Source organism: Thamnophis sirtalis, unplaced genomic scaffold, assembly GCF_051295495.1.
Source record: "Thamnophis sirtalis isolate CommonGarterSnake01/CBP01778 unplaced genomic scaffold, rThaSir2_p1.2 scaffold_4, whole genome shotgun sequence".
In the NCBI taxonomy this organism is placed as follows: Eukaryota; Metazoa; Chordata; class Lepidosauria; order Squamata; family Natricidae; genus Thamnophis; species Thamnophis sirtalis.
The window spans coordinates 97,912,301-97,936,151 of NW_028261384.1; the positions used below are offsets into that span (position 1 = coordinate 97,912,301).

The window sequence follows — 23,851 nt, forward strand, 5'->3', positions numbered from 1 at the left end:
AGACCCCTATCAAAGTACTAGCATATCTAGAAAATAAAATTCTCCTTTTGAATGGATCTCTTTAATGATTCATCCAAATTGTAAACCATATTTTTGAACATACTTTACATTGTATTTGTAATATAATGCAAGGAGCTCTAACCTGTACAGTGCATAGGGTAAGTGTGCAAACAAAGAAATAGATAAATCAATAAGTAAGTCCACTGATGATATATCAAGTTTAACTCTAAAGACGCTGAATAACTCAATATATACTAGAGACAATAATGGAAAGCAGCAAATTTCACATCTGGCTTATGCAGATATACATAATAAAACAGCCAAAAAAGAGAATATTGTATTTGACAATTACTTTTACTTTATGATTCTTATAAGCTTGTGAATTGATCATCAGATGATTAATTCCTGCAACAAGCTCAAGATAAATCTCTGCAATAAACACAGGATAAGCAGTAGTTAGTTAGGTAACTGAATATTTAAATGCAGAGACTTCATCTTTCTATATAATGAGAATCTTCCCAAAATTGCTATGGCAGGGATTAGGAATGTGTGGCTCTCCAAATGTTGTTCATTTGTAATATCCTGAAGCCTGGCTGGGATATTCAATTCTAAATATGTTTGTTGCTATAATTCAGCAATATCACCGAGTTAGAGGTGGCTAAAAGTAAACTGGAACTACTCCACCAGTCTTAATTAAAGTCTAATGTTCTGGCTTATTTGACAGGCATCCAAATTTCATAGTTTTCAGAGCTGCAAGCAGATCAAAGGAATAAGCAGCTTTTCACAATCAGCAATTTTCTGGAGTGGAAGTAGGAAGTATATATTTAAAATGCTACAGTGAAAATCATAATTTTGCAAGTACATTCAAATTAATATTTCAGGAGCAAGTAACCAGAAACAGGAGTTGAGTTCAAAGTACTAAAAGTTTGTTTCATGCTACATATACACAAGAGTGTGATCTATAAGGGTCAGGTCAAATTGGCACTAGATAAGAGCCAACAGAATTCATAGGGGGATGGATGAGTCTCTTGTAGGAGTACAATTACTCCAAACGAGTAATAATGCCTTTGACCCCACCCCGAAGCTGCAGGGGGTGGTTCAATAGGCTCAGAACTGGCCTGGTGTGGAGACTCCTGTGATTCTTCCTCACTGTCTGAGGACAGATCAGTGGGCCTTGGGTTTTCCAATGGCAATGGGCCTGGCAGAAATGGATGAGGGCTGGCAGGGCGCTCTGCAGAGGCTTGAGTCTGACGTTTGGCAGCTAGGTGCTATGCATTTGCAAATTCCTTGCCCAGCTGGGGCTGGCGACGGTCCTCAGCCTTTTGGGCAGCCTTGGAGACTTTGGGAGTCCTGCCTTTTGGGTGAGGCTCTGGGGCCTGTCTTTTCTTAAAGGTTGTTACCCCAGAAGGGCCTGCCACTGGGCTATCAGGAGGTGAAATGCATGGGCTAGCCTGGCTTTGATCCCCACTTGGAGAGGCTACAATTATTGGTTCTTCAGTGACTCACCACTCCAGGACCTGTGTTGTGCCTGCAGGGTTTTGGAGGAGAAGAGAGGTTTGGTGCCAATTCCAACGGACCCGGCAGAGGTTTGGCGCCAATTTAAATGATCAAGGCAACTTTAAAATGCCCACCGGAGCTTCAAAAAGGGGGGAAAAAACTGCTCCGAAGGCTTTTCGCAGCCAAAGCACGTCTGACAAGCTGCAAAAATGAAATTGCTGAAGAGGTGGCCTCAAGATGGGCAGAGGCCCTTGGGTTATCACTCACAGGCTTGCCCGATGCTTTGGAGTCGTGGAGTGATCCGGAGTTACCTCGTGGCACCCGCGATATCAGGAAGGCAGAAATAAAGCCATTTGCAGTTCGGAATAGAAGAAGAGCAGCAGCCAAACTTTAGACAAACCAATTAAAATTGTAGAGAATTAAATTTGGAAAAATGACCTAATTAACTAATAAATTTGGAGGAGAACTAATTTATGCATCCAGTCCTGATTGGACTGAGTCTAAAGCTGGGAGGAGCCATCAGTGGTACCAGTGATGTCACATCTGTAGACTCAATCCGATTGGTCAATGGACAGAGACAACCCATTCTGGCTGCTGTCTCCACCAACTGGGGAGAATATTAATTTGCAAATATTTGTAACCAGCTAACAAAATTTAGTCAAACAATAAAAATAATGATATCTGTCTTAAAGCCAATAGCAATATTTATTTCTCATGTTTGTTATATAAGGATTGAAAGGATTTTATTTCCTGAAATGTAATCTAAAAAATTCAGAGATCAGAAATCAATTTCAGGAAAATAGCTAAGGATTTGGCTCAAAAAATATTATAATCTCACCTTTGCACCAGCTTTTTTCTGTCCCCATTACTAAACCCTATATTTTCACAAGTTTTCAATGAAATTCTCACAAGTTGTCATAAATTTTTTTCTGTTTTAGAATAAGAACTTTTGTGAACTGAACTGGATTGAATTGAATTGGAGAGGAGAATATAAAAATCTCAGAACTATCTCAATATAATGGCTAATTATGAAGGAAGCCAAGAATAAAATTTAGCAAGATACATTAAGGTATTTTCTTACACCCAAAAAATGGTATTTACATTTTTTCACATCATTATTGTCATCTGAATGTAATTTTATTTTGGACAGAATTGGTAGGAGACCATAACTCTCTGCAATGTTGGCTCTCTTTTGATTGTGACAAATGAAAAATCTATCTCATATGTGTCAAAAATGTGTCAAAAATATTTCCATAGATAGGAAATACTTCCAAAATGATCCCAACAGTATCACACCTTTTAATTGTTGGAATTTTAAGTAGCAAGATTCTTATGTGTTGACTCAAAAGTTGTTGCCATTCAATCATAAGGGTTTAGTGCTATATATTTTAAAAATTATTATATGCAGTGGCTATGCAAAAATGTCCATTTTGTTTTAAATGCAATTTCTTCCCTTTTTGATCCCAAGATTCTCTTTTTTTAGCACATATGTCAAATAGCAAGGAAGAAATTCTAAAAGAAAAAGTTGAAGACAACAACAAAAATAATAATCCAACCAGAAGCAACTTTTAGACGTTAGAAACCGACTTTTGGATCCAAATGCATTCCATTACAATGCCCATTATTCAATTAAAGATTTTGAGAAATGAAACACATCTGGGGGAAAAACTTATGAAAGCCAGTTTTATGATTAGTAGCTGAACAAGAAGAGGACGTGGTGGCTCAGTGGTGAAGACACTGAGCTTGTCAATCAGAAAGATTGGCAGTTCGAATCCCTAGTGCCGCATAACAGAGACCAACCTAGCAGTTTGAAAGCATGTAAAAATGCAAGTAGAAAAATAGGAACAGGAATTTGGTGGAAAGGTAACAGCGTTCCGTTGCTTTTGGCGTTTAGTCATGCTGGCCACATGACCACGGAGACGTCTTCGGACAGTGCTGGCTCTTCAGCTTTGAAACGGAGATGAGCACCGCCCCCTAGAATTGGGAATGACTAGCACATATGTGCAAGGGGAATCTTTACCTTTACCTTACCTTTAGCTGAACAAGTTAGGTTACACACAGATTGTCCTACAACAAACAAAGCTTCAATGGGCTGCCCATGTGTGATATAAATAAAGGTGTAGAGTTATAAGATTCCTTCAAGGACTTTGAGCCCAGCCCTTTTTAAAATGCTGCTACAGAATCTTTAATGGATATGTAGCACCCTCTGTTTAAAAACTGTAAAATGATAAGAATCTTCCATCTTTCAAACAAACATTAGTGTCTACAGAAAAGCAATTCAATATCCTCTAATGTTGTCCAATAATTGTCACTATAGATGAAGGAGGAGCAATTAGCCCATTGGGCTGACCTTCTTTCTCATGTCTGCTATCATCAATTACATAACTTTCTGCATACTGAAAAAGTAAAGTAGTAGAATTGCAAACTATTTTAGAGAGGAAGAAGTAATGCTCCCATCCTTGCAGCTTGATTGGTTTGGTGAAAGGTAAGCATGGCAATGCAACCAAAGGAAGAGTATAGCCAGCACACTTTTTATATGCCATCATCATCATCCCTATATCCTTTAATAATTATTCCAGTTTTTCATCATAAGTAATGAAATACTTTTAGAATTATATTTGCTCCTTTATCAATTCTAACCACCTTTTCTAAAAAGAACAATTTCTAAAGTGATATTCATCCGTCTCTATGGCTCAATCATTTTTTCTGTACTCCCTCATCTGATTCTGATCCATTCATTCATATCACCTAACAGAAGTGTTTTACACTAGATTTCATTCATTCAGAACATTGCACAATTTCCCCCAAATCCACCCTTTGTTCTTCCATTAGCACATTCACTGGAGTGTACAATGCAACTGCCACTCACCTCTATGGCTTTTTTCTTTCATACACACCCACAGCCTAGATGGCACAATTTATACTTTCTGAAAATCATTTTAGCCCTTTCATTCATCACTAAACCCGTGTCTTCATTTTCCTGCATGGATTCTTCAAGTCCATTCCACCAGAACAGGTTCATTACATTTTACCATTTCTTTTAGTTTCATGGCCAAATCTATTTCTCTTTCTTTCATTCCATTTGCTAATTCATATTCTTCACCATTCAAACTCTGACATTCCAAGTCACAAACTTCCATTTATCATGGTTACCATCAGATGGGCCAATATCTAAAGTAAAACTACAGTACTGCATCATGGCTTTGTTCAATTAAGACTTTCATATAATATTTTTTCAATGATAAAAAGTTGCAAACAAATATTAAATGTATCTGTCTACCATATAACCTTATTTTTATTAAAAATGAAAATTATTTTAATTAAACAGCATCAATCATTTTAGGTTCATTTTGTCCAATGTACATGAAGCACATGAAGCTCAGCTTACCTCAATCATGATCATGTTATTGTCTGCAACACTAATCCAAATATTATTACTATTACTATTGTTAGATTCCCAACAATTTAGTCATTGGACTAGGTAGAAAGCAAAGGAGGTAAAAGGAATGTATAATTGGCTGAATGACTATTTTTAAAAAATCCCCTTTTTAATACTGCTGGATCCCTGGATTATTTTGTAAAGGTTTCAATGTTCCAGAAATATTGCAGACTTGGTTAATGACTACTTGAAACAGAAAATCAGATTGAGAACTGTTTTTAAACCAATAGTTCAAAATATATAGAGATAGTGAGGTGATTTTTTTTAAAAAAAATACTTAACACTAACAACTACTCAATCCTACATGAGGAGACTGTAAAAATTTTTGGAGCTTTGGGTATTCTCTAAGCACATTACATCTTCTAAATTTACTGGATGTGTAACTGTAAGTCATCAATCCTAAACACAGCATCAAATTTCAGAGCATGAATAATGGAACACATGGGGGCCATCTATTTCATGACAGGATTTAACTTACTGGATTTACTATCCTTTGGGTATATGTGTTTCCATATTCAATCAACTGAATCTATCCAAAATCCAAGAGTTGCCAATTTCCAAAGTGTTGAAATATGAAGAATGACTAGGTCAATTGCAGAATAAATGAAAATATATTTCCATTGACTTTCTTATGAAAAAAAAAAGCAACTCACTCAGCTTTAGTCAATTTAATGTAATTGTTCAATTTAGTTCATTAGCCTAGTTTCCATCTAATGGAGGTAGAACAGTATGGAACTTTCTGAAGCAATTTTTAGTTTCTGCTTATCCTCTAATTTTGGAAGAATGAATCCAAGTGCTTATTAAAATGAAATTGTAGTAATGTTATGTCTAGGAAATTCTTTCCTGAAACCACTGTATAGACCTGGGATGGCGAAACTATGGCATGCATGGCACAGGTAGCACGTGGAGACATTTGTCAGGGCACGCGAGGTGTTGCCCTGTCAGCTGGCCAGCGTACATGCGCATGCTGGCCAGCTTAGTTCAGCTTTTTTTAAAGCTATTTTTCGCCCTCCCCAGGCTCCAGAGGCTTTATAGGAACCTGGGGGGGGGGGGGAAAACAGCATCCCCAGAGGCCCTCCGGAGGTTTCAGGAGCTTCCCTGAAGCCTCCAGAGTGCAAAAAACTGACCCTATGGGCAAACCAGAAGTTTGGGAACGGACTTCCAGTTTGCTCGTAGGGTCAGTGTAAGCTCTCCAGAGCCTTCAGGGCCCTTTCTAAAACCAGTCCAGTCAACAAACTAGCCAACCCACCACCCAGACCAGTACAACACAAAACAACAACGGACACACAGCTAGCACCAATCAGCACCAATCTACCAATCATGATGCAGCCACACATCCAGACCTCGGCGAAGTGATGCCAAGACAATCTTAATCTTACATGAGAAAAGACCTGATATCAACAAGACTCTCCTCTCTCTCTCTCTCTCTCTCTCTCTCTCTCTCTCTCTCTCTCTCTCTCTCTCTCTCTCTCTCTCTCCTTACATATATACATACATACATATACATATATATACAGTATATACATATACATACATACATACATATATACATACACACACACACGTATATATACATACATATATACACACACACGCATATATATATGTGTATATATATGTATATGTATATATACATGTATGTATATATATATGTATATATATATATGTATATATATGTATGTGTGTGTGTGTGTGTGTATGTATGTATGTATGTATGTGTATATATATGTGTATATATATGTGTATATATATATAATTTTACTTTTGACCGTATGAAAGCTCCTATTAAAAAATCTAGAAATAATGTGACCTCAAAAATTGAGATTCCCTGAAAAATGACATGATATTCTTCAGTTTGGAACAACTATATTCTGAACATTAAATGCTAGTAAATAGTTTTAATTGTAAGCCACAATAGAAACAGAATATAAAGTAATAAATTTATGACTAGGCTATGGGATTGAAGAGGAGAACTTGCATAGATACATTTGTATATATACCATTTCTCCTAAAGTTTAAGTGCACAAGATTCAATTCCTAGCATTCCTAAATAATGTTGCAAAAGATTTCTAACTTAATTCCTGAGAGCCACTATTAGTAATACACTGACAATGATACACAAATAAACCAATGTTCTCACTCGGCACAAAGCAGATTTCTAGAAGGGAAACTCATCAAATTTGCAGACCATGCTAAACTGATAGGAATAGCCAATACCCAGGTAGATCTCCACACACTTGAAAACTGAGCCCTATCAAACAAAATGAAATTAATGTAAAGAAAAGTAAGGCTTTACACTTAGGCAAGAAAAACCAAATGTACAGCTAAAGCTTAGATGAAACTGGCTCAATAGCAGCAACTGTGACAGGGATCTTGAAGTGCTAGTGGATAATCATTTAAATATGAGCCAGCAGTGTGCAGCAGCTGCCAAAAAAGCCAATGTAATTCTAGCTTGCATTAACAGAGGAATAGAATCAAGATCATATGAAGTATTAGTACCACTTTATAAAGCCTTAGTAAGATCATACTTAGAATACGGCATCCAGTTTTGGTCATCACATTATAAAAAACATGTTGAGACTTTGGAAAGAGTAGAAAACAGCAACAAAAGTGATTGGGGACTGGAGGCTAAGACTTATGAAGAAGGGTTGCAGGAATTACGTATGGCTAATCTAAAGAAAAGAAGGACTATGGGTGACATGATTGCAGTGTTCCAATATTTGAGAGACTGCTACAAAGATGAGGGGATCAAACTATTTTCCAAAGCACCAGAAGGCAAGACAGGAGACAATTGATGGAAACTAACCAGCTTTCTCTTCAACATATTTATCCTCATGCATACGGTACTTTGAATTATTCCTGCCCAGAACCAGATTTTTATCTGTTACTAGTAAACCTGAGGCTTTTAACAGAACAATTTTAGGGTGATGAATATATCCATTGTGAGCGCAACCTGTTTACAGCAAAGGAGAAATAAGGCAGATCATTTGCTACTGAGTGATTCACCCAGTTCTGTTAATGAAGTGACTCATCCAATTAATCCCTTTCTCTTTATTGCCGCATTAGCATATGCTACTTTGGATATAGGAGGTTAACACTGCCCTTAAACATTCAGAGGAAATAATCCATTTTGCAATGACAGCCAATATGTCAGGCCTGAGCGGTTCCTTTAAGAATCTTTGGCCTGCCGCACTCTCTCTTCTAGCTTCATCTTTAGTATGCCTTTCATTAAGGGAGGAATAGCAAGGGGTAGAATGTGTTGTTTTCAAAACAAAAAATTCCTTACTAGAAACTCAAGTTATTCTTTGTCTCCACACCTTGAAACCTGACCAGAACCAGCTGGGTGGAGATGCCAGCGTGGAAGAAGAAGATTAGACCATGTGATGGATTTGTGGGTGTGGGGACAAGACCATGGACTTTCAACTGGGTGGGAATCCTAGGTAACTTCCAGAATTGGGATTCCACAGATGTACCAAGATGTCTGATTTATTAAATTGGAATTTTAAGGATTGTTTTGCCTTGGGCTCTGATTTAATTCTGCATGATACTTGGAACCCTGACACAATAACCTCCAACAGCAATTTTATGGAATTATAAAATGTAGTGTGAGTGTGGTGCCTATGGTTTTGCTTGGGAATCACACACAATCATGGAGTTGGTTAGCCCTCTTTGAAGTCTTCCCTTTGACTTTTAATTCTTTTAAACATTGTTTTAATCATCCTTGCCTTTTAAAAATCTTATCTGTCATATACTGGTTTTATCATTTAATATTTTATTGCATACTACCCAGAATCTGTCTGTGTGGGAGAAATTCAATAAATAAATAAAAATGTGTATCTCTATCTGCGTAAGTTAGAAAAGGATTACTTTTCAAAAGTCCTCAAAAATTTGAAAACATATCCCCCCATCCCAAATGTTAGCCTAGTATTCTCTGTAAGCAAGAAATGGGAGACAGAGAAAGATGATATTAAAGATCACTATTTCTGAATGTATCAATACAAATGTCTCTACCAGCCTTGCTTTGCCACAAAATGGGAGGCTGCTAGTCAGGTCTACTTAGGTAGACTGCCTCATCACCCACAAACCTTTTTTTTTAAAGAAAACTAAGATTTGGGAGATGAATTAGCGGAAGAATGCAGATGTCAGAAAGGATAGCAGCTACTGGGATGATACTGACAAAGCAATGAGAAAAAAATCTTCACAAGCAATGCCTTTTTGAATTCTCTACCTCTCAAAAGCAAGCTCAAATGAAATGACAAGTCTATAGGTTAGATGGGAACTGAAACTAATCTTGACAGAAAAGTGGATAAGAAGTGGAAAAGGAGAAGGAGAAGCCAAAGATATTCAGAGTTCTAGTTAAAAAAAAGAACAAAGAATCCTTGACAAGTTGTGAGACTTTATTGCACTTTCCAAATAGAAGATTCAAATGTTTTTTTTTCAGCAATACTCAATCTAAAATTAGATCTTAAACAAACTAGACAATTACATCTATGCAACTGGCCCTTCTCCAATGATAAAAAGCTTTTCAATGGAAAGTATACATGCTGCAACACGGAAGCTCATTTTACCATTCACTGACCAACCAATCCAAGAAAGAAACAATGATACTGTGATACAAATGTTCCCTAGAAGTATGAACTCCAAAAATTGCACAACTCCTATGATAATTGCTGAGATTTCTGAGTGTTAATACCCATACATCTCGAAGTTATCTAAACTAGGAAATATTTATTTATTTGTCTTGTATGCCGCCCACTCCCGAAGGACTCCGGGCGGCTCACAATAGACAAGGTAAAGGGAATAAATAGACAAAGACAGAGACAACACTTTAAAAACACAACATTCACAATTTCCGTGGGGCTGGATGTTTCACAAGCCCCCCGGCCTGCTGGAGCAGCCAGGACTTGGTGGCTTTGCGGAAGGCCGGGAGGGTAGTAAGGGTCCGGATCTCCACGGGGAGGTCATTCCAGAGGGCTGGAGCTGCAACAGAGAAGGCTCTCCCCCGGGGGGTCGCCAGCCGACATTGGCTGGCAGATGGAATCCAGAGGAGACCTAACCTGTGAGATCTGATCAGTCTGAGGGAGGTAATCGGCAGGAGGCGGTCTCTCAGGTACCCAGGTCTGATGCCATGTAGGGCTTCATAGGTTACGACCAGCACCTTGAAGCGGGTCCGGAGACTAATGGGTAGCCAGTGCAGCAGAGGATAGGTGTGACGTGGGTGTACCTGGGTGCACCCACAATCGCTCGCACGGCTGCATTCTGGACTAACTGAAGTCTTCGAATGCTCTTTAAGGGCAGCCCGATGTAGAGCGCATTACAATAATCCAGTCTTGAGGTCACAAGGGCGTGAGTGACTGTCTGAAGAGCCTCCCGATCCAGGTAGGGTCACAATTGGTGCACCAGGCGAACCTGGGCAAAGGTCCCCCTGGTCACAGCTGACAAGTGATGTTCTAAAGTCAGCTGAGGATCCAGGAGGACTCCCAAATTGCGGACCCTCTCTGAGGGGCGTATAATTTCACCCCCCAGCCTGAGAGATGGGATAGTTGGCCAATCTTTGGGAGAGAACATCAGAAGCCACTCGGTCTTGTCTGGATTGAGTGCCAACTTGTTTGCTCCCATCCAGATCCTAACAGCCTCCAGGCACTGGCACATCACTTCTACTGCTTCGCTGAGTTGGCACGGGGTGGACAGATACAGCTGCATATCGTCCATGTATTGGTGGTACTTAATCCCGTGCCGGCACATGATCTCACCCAGTGGCTTCATGTAGGAGGGGGGACAGGACAGGACCGAGCCCTATGGCACCCCATAGTTGAGGGGCCTTGGGGTCAACCTCTGCCCTCCGACCAACACCAACTGCGACCTGTCCGAGAGGTAGGAGGAGAACCACCGAAGAACAGTGCCTCCCACTCCCACCTCTCGCAACCGTCGCAGAAGGATACCATGGTCAATGGTATTGAAGGCCGCTGAGAGGTCAAGGAGCACAAGGATAGAGGGGTGACCCCTATCCCTGGCTCGCCAGAGATCATCGATCAGCGCGACCAAAGCAGTTTCCGTGCTGTAACCAGTCCTGAAACCCGACTGATAGGAGTCTAGATAATCGGTTTCATCCAAAGACCATCGGAGTTGAGAGGCCACCACTTTCTCAACAACCTTCCCAACAAAGGGAAGGTTGGAGATTGGACGATAGTTGCTCAAAATGGCTGGGTCCAAAGATGGTTTCTTCAGGAGGGGTCTCACCACCACGTCCTTTAGGAGGAGCGGGAAAATTCCCTCCCAGAGAGAGGTGTTAACAATCGTCCGGATCCAGCCACGTGTCACCTCCCTGCTGGTCGAGACCAGCCAGGAGGGGCACGGGTCCAGTATACAAGTGGAGGCATTCACCGCTCCCATGGCCTTGTCCACTTCCTCAGGAGAAGCAGGTTGAAACTCAATCCATAAAGTATGCTCAAGACCTTCCCGCGGTACCTTGGCTGGTACCGTGCAATTGGAGTCCAGCTGTGTCCGAATCCGAGCGATTTTATCCATTAAATACTGAACAAATTCCTCAGCTCTGCCTTGTAAAGGGTCATCCGTGTCCCTCCCTTTCAAGAGGGAGCGGGTTATTCTAAACAAGGCAGCTGGGTGCGATTCAGCAGATGCAATAAGGGCGGCAAAATGCTAGCATTTCACCGCCTGTATTGCCACAAGATAGGCTCTGATAAAGGCCCTCATCAGTGCTCAGTCTGACTCAGATTTACTGGCTCTCCAGTGGCGCTCTAGACGTCTCTTTTGGCGCTTCATCTCCCGGAGTTCCTCGGTAAACCAAGGGGCCCTCCTGGATCCGCTGCCTCAGAGAGGCGCAATCCGGTTTAGAGCCCCCGCCGCCGCTGTATTCCATGCAGCGACTAAGGACTCCACCGGGTTGTGGATGATAGTGTCAGGTATTTCTCCAAGCGCCGTCTGAAATCCCATAGGGTCCATCAGGGTCCTGGGGCAGAACCACTTAATCGGTTCCCCCTCCCTACAGTGGGGGATTGGTTTCCGAAAGTCAAGCCTCAGTAGGAAGTGATCAGACCATGACAAGGGCAAGTTTTTAATGCCCTTCAATTTTAGATCACATCTCCACTGCTCCGAAAGGAATACGAGGTCAAGCGTGTGACCCGCTGAAATACTGCCTTAGAATATCTAAGGCAAAAATTTTAAAATTGAGAGGTGGAAATATAATGTCTATAGGCAACATAGATGCTTTAAAATGAGCTTCCCTATTGCAGCAGCTGTCTGGATATTTAAGGACAGTTTTGAGACCTATATTTTCTATCTCTCTGATACTGCCACAAGTATCAGGTATCAGATTCTGGAGGATTTCTCTTCCACCAACAGATCAGTAAATTATACTTTGCTGAATAAATATTTATTTCATATGTTAAATTGAACCATATTCTCCACTATTACTTTTCCATGTCAATGTTATAAAAGAATTACTCAAGATTAAATCAAAATGCAGAGAGATTTAACTTGAACCAGTGGTGGGTTGCAGGCGGTACAACCCGGTACAGGCGTACCAGTGCCTGCCAGGAGCACCTGGTACCATTCCGGCAAAGTGATCTGTGTTTAGTCCTTGCAGTTACAAATGACAGCCAGCAACAGCCAGGCCGCACCTGATTGGCTCTGGCGCAGCATGGCTGAGCGTGGGCTGTCAGACATGTGGCTATTGGCCTCCCTACTTGACAGCTCCATATAAATAGCTGTCAAGCAGGGGGGAGGTCCCTGTCTACCGCTAACTTGCTTGTTGAACTGTTCTGTTAATAAAGACTGCGGTTGACTCAGGCAGTCGACAAGGCTAGGGCTGCGGAGCGGTCCGAGCAGTCGACAGTCGAGATGGCCAGATTTATGCCTCCGCCTCCTCTAGGGAGGGAAGTTGCCTCGTGGGCCCTGGTTTCACCTACATCTTGATTTTGCAGGTCCCTTCCATGGCCAGGTATTCCTGGTCACCGTGGATGCCTACTCTCGCTGGCTGGAGTTGGTTCTTATGTCCTCCACCACAGCAGAGAGTACGGTGCAGGCTTTGCGGCGCCTGTTCACCATACATGGGTTGCCGGACGTCGTGGTGTCCGACAATGGGCCACAATTTTCTTCCACGGTGTTCCAGGCCTTCCTGACCACTCAGCGGATCCACCACGCACCGATCGCCCATTACCACCCGGCTAGTAATGGCCAAGCGGAGAGGACAGTCTGATCAGCCAAGGAGGCTTTGGGCCGCATGGACCATGGCGACTGGCAAGGATGGATGCTTACCTGATGGCCCACCACTCCACTCCTTTCCCCCTCACATGGAAAAGCCCCGCAGAGCTGTAGGTAGGTAGGTAGGTAGGTAGGTAGGTAGGTAGGTGGGTGGGTGGGTGGGTGGGTGGGTGGGTGGATGGATGGATGGATGGATGGATGGATGGATGGATGGATGGATGGATGGATGGATAGATAGATAGATAGATAGATAGATAGATAGATAGATAGATAGATAGATAGATAGATAGATAGATAGATAAAGCAAAGTGTGACCATACCTGAAATGTTACAAAATATTTAATGCTAAATCTACAGTTTGCATCACAAAACATGGTGCAAACATTTGTATTGGTTGGCATAGGTGATATCAGTATCCTTTCTCATTCCTCATTCCATTAACTAATTAATTAGTCATTCTTATTTATACAGGCTTCTGTTCAGACATTAAATAATTTAGCAACAGTGCCAAAATGCTTTCAAAGACATTTTAGTGACTAGTTATGAGAAAAAGAAGATGAAAATTAAGCAGTGCAATACAGCACAAATCTATCTCCATCCTAATTACTATAAGTGTCCAGTCAAAGGGACACAGAATATCTCTAACTTAAGCAATGTGTTGGCTGTCAAATGAATGGACTTAGAAATCACCTCAGAATTTCAGCTAGCTTTTATATTTTATTACTGTATTTATATAATCCCATCAGTATAAAACACATACATTATATAATCAATATTGTATTATGATGGTATTAAAGTAGTTATCAAATGCTTTAATTCTTTCACTATATTTAAATTGTCTATTTCTTGTGAGCATCATAAATTTGCCCCAAAATGTATCTAATAAACCAGTACTTCCCAACCTTTTTCCTTCATTACCCAAAACCACTCATCAGAAAGTCATTTAACCCTATGTAGATAAAACACTTTAACTCAACTTAAATGTCCTTGTTGTAATTGGGTAATGGGTACATGTATCATTACCTGAGGAAAAACACTTTTATTCAATGTTGGATAATTTATAAAAGGGTTGGAAAGCACTGCAGTAAACCATTGTAAACAGAAAAGCAAAGCATAGTGTGTGCTGCAATATAAGATACAAAATGAAAATACCTACATTTTGTACTATTTAAGAGCAAAGGTCTGATCCCATCTCACAAAATTTAATGTATGCTAGTCTAGAAAAATCATTGTATACGTAGTTCTTTAATTCAAATTTTAAAACATTACCACGTCAGATTTCAAATCCTAAATCCCAAAGCTAAATAGATTCTGAAATTATACAGCCTTAGAGAATGGGACAATTGCAAACAGCTGGGAGAATAGAACAACCGAATGTTTTCTTCATAATCTGAATGTGGAGAATTGGTTTAAGAATTCTCCATCCAACCACAGCTCCAGTTCTATAATAAGTTATCTGAAGCTTAACTTCTTTCTTTTCTGGCAGTGTAATCATAGCAAATGTCACATGCTAAGAAAGTTGCATCCTGTCTGCCTGGGTTTTAATTAAGCTGTCATGTTGAAATAGAAATAAATTGAGGGAAATGAGCAAGTGCTTTGGTGCAGTTCAGTTTAATTTTTGTTTAGAATTTAGAATTGAAACCCCGCCTGCTTGAAATTAACAAGAAGATTCCAGCTCACTGTCAGTTTCAGTGATGAGACACTAATCATGCATCTTAATGAGAAAGAAAGGAGAAGAAAACCAACCTTTTACCTTTCATGATATCACTACATGTGGATTCATTTTTGGCTCATTTGTTAGAATTCTAGTGCAGCAGCTTTGGCATCTATTACTTGGATATAACCAATGGTGGGATTCAGCCATTTTAGGCTGGTTGAGGCAAACTGGTTGTTAAAATTCTCTGCCATCCCACCTCGTCCACCTTTTACAAACCAGGACTGGCAGAAAAGTATCGGTGTAGTGTCCACGGAGATAAAAGTTTCCTTTTCAGCTGTTCTCAAACTTCTGTGAACAAAGCAAGTTTTCAAGTCCAACCTCGGGAATCTCTGAGACTGTATTTTACCCATTCTTACATGTTTTCCTTTTGCAAATGTTTCTTTTGCTTTTATTCAGAATACAATGTTCTATTTAATCCTACGGCTCACATATTATTGAATATTTTAATCCTTATGATATAACCGGACAGAATGTTACCCAATCAAAATGTTCTCTTGTTCTCTTGTATTTCTTGTATTTTTTTATTATGAAAACTATAAAAGGCAAGGTGTGATTTCTCCCTTTTGTTCTGCTTTTGTGAATTCAGTAAGAATCCTTTTTAGTTGAAGCTTTTCAAATAAATCATACATTAAATGATCTTACGTGTCTTGGTATTTAACTGGAGTCTAGCATATCAAGGCTCTTATCTGGAAGCCAGATTTGGCCATCAATGTACAAACACATCTTCTCCTTTAAACTGTCATGAGCTTTACTGAATGGAAATTTATATTTATTTTACAAATTCCTGCCTCTTCTTTCTTTCAAAAAGGAAAAGTGGTACCCCTGAAATGAAGCTCTGCTTTCTTCCCTTGGTTTGCTTGCCAGTTATTAAACTACCAGACTACGGCAATTCTCATTATGTTTGTTCTACATATTGACAGTACACTGACAAGCAACACAACTGATGAATTTACAACTGGACAAAAAGAAATTATACTCCCCTGGGATATAGATTATAGTGGAAAATGTTTATTCCGTGCAATACATATATGGATAGTCATTTGTCCTGAGGCAACATACACAGAAGAGCTCGCAGCAATGTTCAGAAGCCAGTCAGAGGCAGCTAACTCAACAGTGCTTCTGTGTACTGCAGGATAACTTATAAATGAAGATTATATCATGGGACTCAAAAGAAGAGCCGTAACCTCCACAGTTCTCCTCTCCTCCTTCACTCCTCCTCCTTCACTTTGATACTCATTTGCTATTTACAATTTGCTGAAAAACAGGAGATGGATTATCACAAAATAGCATACATCTGCATTATAATTTCACATGCTCTCTCTCTCTCTCTTTCTCTCTCTCTCTCTCTCTCTCTCTCTCTCTCTCTCTCTCTCACTCACACACACACACACAGACACACACACACACACACACACACACACACATGATATAATTTAAGAAAGTAAATTATATCCCAATCATAAGAGAAAACATTTGAATAGGGTACCAATAATATTCCTGCTCCCTCTGTCACCTGCCAAGCTGCTCTATTTCTTTGGGCAACCCAATTTACTATTCTTGATCTCAGAACTGCTTTTGTAGTTGTACAAATCAGAGGGCAGTTTCAAAATGAGACATGTTATCAGACAGCCCTTCAAGCAGAGAACTTTCATTTTCAAAGGGTGATCATGACAATTCCACTTCACTTACTTATTATTATAAATATATGAACTTTTTTCTCTAAATCTGGCTATCAAGGTAAACTATATTTATTCAAACCAGTGTAATGCATGCAGGGAAAAGAAAAGTCAGTCAGAAATGTGCTCTGAGTAGGACTTGAAGATAAAAAGATGGGGCAGGTAGATGTTTCGGCCCTTTCCCATTGTTCTATTTTTCCTTTCTTTCTTGGTAGCTGGAGAACATCCAAAATCTAGTTCTTATTGAATATCTGCACTATGTTGTTTACTGGACCAAATTAATAAAGCATGTGGGAAATATAAAATATGCTTTCTTGCCATTGTAGCAACCAACACAACACTATAAAAATAAAATCTTTCTAATAACAGAAAACATTTATTTTGCATTCTGTGCATATCTTTTTGCACAGGATTTACTTCATATGGCCTAGGAATGGGAAACCTGTGGTCTGCGGCCTCTGAACTCTTGCTCCCCCCACCAACACATTTCCATAACAATTACTATTTTTTAATAGTCTCCGCCACAACCCCACAAATTGGGGGGAGGGAGTGTCTTATTTCTTCTATAATAGTACAATTTTAGGGCTATTTTAATAGCATTATTTTAACTGCTCCATCTTTTATATCTCAACAGCCAGGAGAGGAAAAAATGCAGCTTTTGGATGCTAAAATTTGCTTTCCCCTGAAGTAGGCAATCGTTAACCAAATTGGTTGGGTGATAAGAAGTATTTCAATGGATTGTGCATTCTTAATTTCAGTGTCTTCCAATTAACATTTGCACATATAGAAGCTTTTTCACTCTCTGATTAGACTTAATGGGAAGGGAAAGCAATCAATTTTGCTATATCCTTGCTACTCTGCTACATTTTATATTAGTCTATATAAGCTCTATTTATTTCTCTCTCAAAATTATGTTTTGTAATATGGACATAGATTCTCCTATTTTTTAGAAGGACAACAGAAACAGATGCCTGAACTACACTTCCAGAAAAAGAATAATTTAAGACAATAAAAAGAAGCTTTATATGTATGTGTGCCTTCAAGTCAATCTTGACTTCTGCTGACTACCTATAGACTGAAGTTTTCTTGACAACGTTTTGGAACTGGTTTGTCATTTTTTTTCCTTAGGGTTGAGAAGGAGTGACTGATCTTACAGCTTCCAACTGGCTTTCATGCCTAGTCAGAACTAAAACTCACAGTCCCTCTGTTTCTAGCCCAGTGTCTTTAATCATTACATCAAATTGGTTCTCAAAATGAAACACAAGATGTCAGATTTCAGTTTGGATAGCACCATATCTGAATTATTCCATGATACTTTTTCAAAAATCTTCCTGCAAGTAGAAAACCAATAAAAAGAAACAAGCAATTCAGAAAGTGAGGATCTTACCTACAAAAATGATACTATCATTACAAGAAATGAGATGGTTATTTCAGGCAATACAGGCTGGTAGACAGGAAAGATGTGAGCTGTATACTGTATACTGTCTACTCAGTACAGGCTAGGTTAAACTATAAACCTAAGAAGCATATCATTGCCAAGCTGAAATAAAATTCAATGGCCAAACCAGTACAACTATAGTCCATTAAAAGGATAGATATGGTGTTATTTTATTCTTAGCCTCAACAGAATAGCTTGGTTTTGGCCCTGTTATGTAAAGAAACCAGGCCAATAATTAAATCCAAATCTTCTAGACCAAAGGTCAATCTCCTTTTGCTGCTGATTATGTGGGGCAGTTTTATTGGATGCTTAATAAGATGAGATTTTATTCCCTTTATATGAACATTTATGCTCAATAAATAAGGCTAGAAGGGTGAGAAAAATGATGTAAACTACTTTTATTGAGATTGATTATAATACCTTGTTTCCCCGAAAATAATACCTCCCTGAAAATATTGCAACACAGCCGCAGCCATGATGTGACCACACTCACCACCTCCTGCACCTCAAAAATAATAAGACTTCTCTGAAAATAAGCACTTCTTTGGAGGTCAAAAGAAAATAAGACCCTGTCATATTTTCAGGGAAATATGGTAATAAAATTTTGCAAAATCTGGTTGTGCTGTACCACTTCCTCTCTCTAATACTTCAGCAAATTAGAGAGGTGTTTGCCTGAGCAGTTTTCAAATATTCTTTTTTTGTTTTAGACCAGGGATGTCAAACTCATGGAGTCATGTTGTCATCCCGTGACATGTCCTGATTACCCCCCCCCTTCAGTAAACAGTATGCTTATGGCCAGAGCATGACTCATCCAGCCCCGGGGCTGTGAGTTTGACAACCATGTTCTAGACTAAATAAAAATCCCAGCCCTTTCTCCCAAGTAACAGTTTCTTTAGATTTCTATCAAGATATCTTCCTCACTCTCTATAAGTGAGGGCATAAGTGCAAGTTTCACACTACCATATGCTTCATTTCACCAAGCCACCCAATATTCAATATGTCATGTCCAAACTTTTGAAGCAGAATCACTATCATCATCATTACTAAAAGTTTCCATTGATTAAGACAACATAATTTCTGTTTACTATGGAATTATTTCTGCCTCAGGAATAGTTCGGGCTAGATTTCCATCATGATCAATCTAAGATTATCTAGCCAATATTTGTGTTTCCCACAATAATCAGCTTCAGGGTGCTCATGAATCACACGAAGATCAAAATATTGCACATATCTTCATTTCTATTCTTTCCTACTCTTCTCTGGAAGTCCTTTCCTCCTCAAAGATTGCTCTATTGCCTTTGTCCCAATGACCAGGATATGATTTTAATCCAGTATATTTTATGCTTTTAGCATCCCGTTGAATTTGAAGGAAAACACACGTTACCTTTAAAATATTTATATAACAGAAAAAATATTTTTTGTCTTCATTTGTGAGAAAAAAATTATATTTAGAATTTAATGGACTTCATGATATATGTACACAAAAGGAGTGTCAAAAATGGTAATTTGTTGGAAGATAAAGGAAATGCTTCTTCTATATTGTCAAATAAAGTGTAAATAAATACACTTTAGCCTTGAGATGGTGAAGGAAAAATAAAATTTCCTTTCAACTCTGGCCAATATGAATCAAGCATTTAAGAGAATGGTCCTTACCTTGGCATATTTCCCATCTTCTCTATGGTGTGTGTGCCCCCCCCCTTTGCTTTTGATCCAGCAATTCTTTGGTGACACAGATCTGTTTCCAGTTTCTCTTCTAATTGATTGTTGATTTTCTTTTTCCAAGTCTGAAATCTTCTGGAGCATAATAAGTAATAGAAGTATTGCCAAAAGCTAAAAACTGCAGTTATATGCCCTAACCATAGCCAGTAAAAGAAAACAAACAAATATCTATTTCAACAAACATAGGATGAAAAGAACTGCCACCAAGATGGGATAAATGAACCAATCTGTTATTTATCTGTGCCCATTCTGTACATATTTATTCATACAGGTATTTTATTTTATAACCTGATGGATAAAATCTACATAGAAACATTTAAATATGGTTTCAAATATGACTGTTCATAAAATGTACACTTCTAGATTACTTTATCTTAAAATGCATATTTTAAAATTCCAGTGTGCTTAGAACCGAATTGTAAATATTCATAGAAGTGTAAAATACAAAGGATAATTATATTTTCATTTGCACATTAGTCAGAGATCCAATCACGTCAATTCACCCAGGAGCATTCAAGATCTAATTCTTTCATCATTTCTAGCCCTAAGGAAGACAACCTGACTAGAGCCCAAATTCTTCTTTTTCTTGTAATCCCAGTTTGGAAGAATTATAATACAAATTCATCTTGGCTGTCTTCTCTTCATTTTTCTTTCTTTAGTGCCAAAAGCCATAGACTGAATGGAGTGAGATTTAAATAAATGCATTCCAAATTATTGTTCTATAGATTTCCTTTTCCAACTATTCTGCTGTGTTACGATGCTATACAATGCCCCCAAATAGCTAATATTGTTTTACAGTTGTTGATCTGATTTCTAGGATTATTTCATTGAAGAGTTGTACATCTGCAGCCTATCTTTCTTTGCTGCAAAAGGCTATTTCACTAGAGGAATGAAGAATAGATTTTTATGGCCACACACTCAGAGAGTTGTGCCAACTATAGGTTTATAGGATAATAGGGCAAGATACTCTTTGCAGCCTTAACAGTTCTCATCTTCACGTCACCACTGTAGCTGCTATCTATCTAGTTACCTCTCTCTCTTTGCTCTCCACTCCACACTTCCACCCTAAACATTTCTAGAGAGAAAGGACAAAACATGGAGAAATCAGAACCTGTCTGATTATCTCAGTTGTCATTTGCTAAGAAAAAAAAAAGTGAATAAGCTACAAAAGGCACAAGGCAACTTCCTAAAAATATGACTGTATTTTTCAGAGAATAAGACGAACCTTTTTTCCTCAAAAAAGGCTTATACATCGAATACAGCAGTTTTTTTGCCTCCCTAAGCCCCACTCCTTCACAAAAATGGCCATGCATTATCCTTATGGAGGCTTTTAGAGAGCTCCTGGGGGCTGGGTAGAGCAGAAATAAGCAAAAAACGCCCCCCCAGCCCTTAGCAGCACTCTATAATCCTCCATAAGGTTATGCATGCATTTTTTTTGACAAAAAATGGGCCATTTTTTGCTTGTTTTTGGCCTCTCCACCTTCCCCCACCCCCCAGGAGCACTCTTCAAGCCCCCCAAGGCTATTCATGCCTTTTATTTGAAAAAAACGGGCCTGTTTTCGTAAAAAACAGGCCATTTTTGGGAGGTTTGCAGAGTGCAAAAACTTTTTTTCCCCTTTCGGGAAGCTCTTTAGTTAGAGTGATTGATGAGAATTACATTGATCAAGTGCTGTGCCAGCAGAAACAGCTCTTAGGTGCTGCAGGTTGTCAGCAGTTTCCTTCTCCAGCACATGGATAAATACACCTGGAAACATCTACCTACCTACCTACTCTCTCTCTGTCCATGCCTACCTACTGTATTTCTCTCTTGCTCTCTATCCCTCTACCTACCTACCTACTCTCTCTCTCCCTACCTACCTACTATATTTCTCTCTCTCTCTCTCTCTCTCTCTCTCTATCCATCTATCTACCTACCTACTCACTCTCTCTCCCTACCAGCCTATTGTATTTCTCTCTCTCTATCTCTCTACTTACCTACCTACCTACCTACCTACCTACCTATGTATCTACCTACCTACTTCCTATTCTCTCTCTCCCTACCTATTTACTGCATTTCTCTCTTTTTTCTCTCTCTCTCTGTCTCTCTATCCCTTTATCTACCTACCTACCTTCTAACTACTCTCTCTCCCTACCTATTGTATTTCTCTCTCTTTCTTTCCCTCTCTATCCCTCTATCTACCTACCTACGTTTTTTTTAAAAGCCTCTTCAAAACCTTGGTGCGTCTTATACTCCGGTGCATCTTATACTCCAAAAATACAGCAACTGCTAAGAGTCCAAGCACAGGAGAATCTTTGTATCAGTGGTGGGTTACAATTGGTACACTCCAGTACTGGTGTACCGGTGCCTGCCGGGAGCTCCCGGTACTGTTCCAGTACAGTGCTCCAGAGGGCCCACCCGCCAGCCTGTGCTTCTTACTGGAATTTGAGCTCTTCAGCGCTTCTGCACACACGCATGGAGCATATGGCACCTGCACAATGCTTCATCGAGCAGCTGGAGCATCACAGAGGCATCATGGAGCGTCACAGGAGATAAAAATGCATGTGCATGCTGTGCACGTTCTTGTGGTGGATGCTGGACTCCGTTGCACCATAACTGTTGCAATGGGCTCCGGAACCCACCACTGCTTTGTATGTACCTGAATTCTTCTTATACTACTATTTGGTACTTTTGCTGACACTATGAATCTAACAGTTGGCAAAGGAGTTGGCAAAGGATTATTGCAAATCCAGTGCATCTGGAACAATTTTTATAAGCTCTACAGCTTTTCATGCTTGCTTCCAGTTAAGTTTCCTGTTCATCTATTGAGTCTATTATGCTCAGAAAAGAAAAGTGCAATCAGGCTGGCTAAACAATGCAAACAATGAGGAGAAAAATGATATCCAGTCTTTGCAATAGGATATCAGAATGAATGTTGGATAGATAATAACACTGATACAACCGATACACAATATTATGAAGAAAATGATCTCTATATTATTTTAATAATATGAAGTTGTTCCTAGAGAAGCAAGAACAATTGAATTTGAGACTGCTAAAATTTGAGAATTTGAGAAATGCTAAAATGAATGAGATGGTGGCAGAAACAAAATAATGGTTAAATTTTTACAATTCAAAATTCATTTTTAAAAACTTAAGCTATTTCCTCTAAAATGTACACTGATGGATTATGCTGAATTATTTAACACACAATTTTATACTGTAATTGGCCTATTCCTATAAATCCTCTTTGATTAAACTGGAAATATACCTCCAAAAGAAGTCCCACAACAACTACCCAGACACTTTTTGAACTTTTTGTAAATAAAATTGACAACAATACACAGGCAAAACAGATAAAATGAGACAGATCCATGGCTGGATAGGTCTAACATAGGAACACCTAAATTTACTCTCAGCCTAAGCACAGAATCACTGATGGAGCAATTTTACCTCAGCCTGAACTTTTTCCATGCTACCAATTTCAATTGGCCATTTTGCATCACCCATTCAATTTATTTACTCAGAAAAAGATACATTGATAGTTACAAGATTTTTTTCATCAATATATAAGCCTCCACAATCACTACATAAGTAGATTTTGGCACTGTGGGCCAAGTTTACCTGCCCTCAATTTATAAAACATTATACAGCAAGAAAAGAAAAGAGCAGTTTGTAAGAACAGCCAGTAATCAAAGCACTATTGGGAATCTAAATGATACTACTATGCCTAGACCTCACAGTAGATGCAAAGCATCCAAGTCAAATTTCACATTAACAATGAAGTTAGAAAGATACCCAGTAAGAAAATAAGGAAAGGTGAACATCACCTGCCCACCCACCACCCACCAAAATCCTGTGGCTGCATCCCATTTTTTTCTCACATTCCTCCTGCATATCTAATTTATATGATGAAATAACGACTGCCAGAATACCAGTAAAATGCTAATATACTACAACAGACAAAAATATTGATTAAAACAAATGTTATACACAACTCCTGCAATTAAAAATATACCATCAGACACTAACTTGAGAACAAAAGTCCTCCCAGAGATCCACTTCCATTACAAGCACTAATTAAACTATGATCAGGTTCAAAATGAACCCTCATGAAAGAGTTTGCATCATTAGTCTAGAAAGAGGTTGTGCTCAGGATATTTTA

General features: G+C 39.1%; 1 protein-coding gene across 4 annotated transcripts in view; it reads right to left on the reverse strand.

Annotated features, from left to right (window-relative positions):
* Nucleotides 1–23,851, reverse strand: part of LOC106542356 (acid-sensing ion channel 2) — a 571,660-nt gene that overhangs the window by 299,023 nt on the left and 248,786 nt on the right. The gene's annotated exons all lie outside the window — the stretch shown is intronic.